Below are 1,703 nucleotides of genomic sequence, written 5' to 3' on the forward strand. Positions count from 1 at the left end.
GAGTTATTTTTAGAATCTTTCTCTCTTTCGTTTCCATATTAGGAAGCATTAAATGATTTTCCTTAATGCGCAGGATTACAAGGTATGCTACGATTGAGCCTTTTCACCTCATTTTCTGTTAGTACTCAATGCAGGAGCGATTGTTTCTGCGTGACTCTTGCTGTATGATGTGTTCCATGTAAGATGTGCCGGAACCATCCGGAGTTTTGTCCACCCCCCTCCCTTGTGGAGAGTGGATGTGAAATGTTATAGCCACCAGCCTACCCGTAAATAAAACTAATGAAGTAATAATTAGTTCACGACTGAATTATTTGAGCTAAACATAGCCAATGATAACAGGAATGTAGCCCTGTTATTACACGCACACACACACACACATATATATCTACATATATAGTATAACGTCGTTGCCGAGTGGAAGGATTAAAGCAGGTCTTAGGCAGGGAAGGAGGGTACAAAATTTATTACAATATTAGACAGAGCAGGGGAAATCTTGCAAAGTAAAATCCGTAAATGTCTCTATTTTGGGAAAAGAAAGAAATCTTAGAAATTACTATTGGTTTATGAAATAGGTCGAGTGATTTCCACGAAGATTAAAAGGAAAAATTTCCTGCTTTTAATTAATGCATAGTTGAGTCAGAAGTTAATTCAAGATTTAAGGACAGGATGCGAATTTAAAAGTGTGCGAAAGCATTTCGATTAGATTAATAAAAGAAAAGAAAAGAAACTAACATAAAAAGATTAATTGAAGCTTTTTATGTTACATCCCCCCTCGCCAAAAATGTTTAATTACAATCCAAAAATTTTGAAAATTATCCATTTGCAAAATATTTCCTATGGTAGAAGTACAATTAAAATGAAAAGAATAAAATTTGTAATTTTTACAATATATAAAGCATAATGAATTTACATTTGTACTCATGGTAAAAATTTTAGCACAATTAAAAATCTGTAGTAGCATTATCAGCAAATTTAAGATTTTCATTTTCAACAGTTTTTTCAGTTCCAAAAGTCTTTTATTTGAACATCACAACACAGTTTTTTCACCATGAGAAGTATTCTTCATAATAACACAATTTAAGTTAACTTTTCAATCTGAATGATAAAAATTTATAAACATCTTTTAAAAATGTTGTAAGTAAAACATAAAATACAAAAAACAGTTTAAAAGGAAAAATTTCAATCCGAAATTAGGCTTACCTTGTTTGAAAAAATGATACAGATTGTGAAGTCCAAGATTTCAATATTATCTTTAATCTTTATTTTACTTTATTTATTATTTACATTTCATACTTATCACTTTAATAGCAAAATATACGGATATTTTTTTTATTCTTATGTCCAAAATTTGCCTTCTATAACGTTTTTACTTTTCTTTTCTCACTTTTATTTTTCCTTTCTTTCTACTTTCTATAATTTTTATACTTTTATTTTCTTTCTTGGTATTTTTATTGCAATTATTAAGCCAGATTTCAGGAAATGTGTAAATACAAATTGCTTTTATAATCACAAGAGGTGATCAGTCTTCTCAGACTTTACACTACAACCCGTTTAACACAATTTATCACTAATTGAAATCCAAAATAAGCTTTCAAATTTAATATGGTATTAAGGTAAATCAGTTTTTAATTTTTGACTGATCTAGCTATTTTCCTTATTTTTAATCTGAAGTGCAAGTTTGGTTTATTTGCAAATTACCTTTT

Source organism: Parasteatoda tepidariorum, chromosome 10, assembly GCF_043381705.1.
Source record: "Parasteatoda tepidariorum isolate YZ-2023 chromosome 10, CAS_Ptep_4.0, whole genome shotgun sequence".
NCBI classification, from domain to species: Eukaryota; Metazoa; Arthropoda; class Arachnida; order Araneae; family Theridiidae; genus Parasteatoda; species Parasteatoda tepidariorum.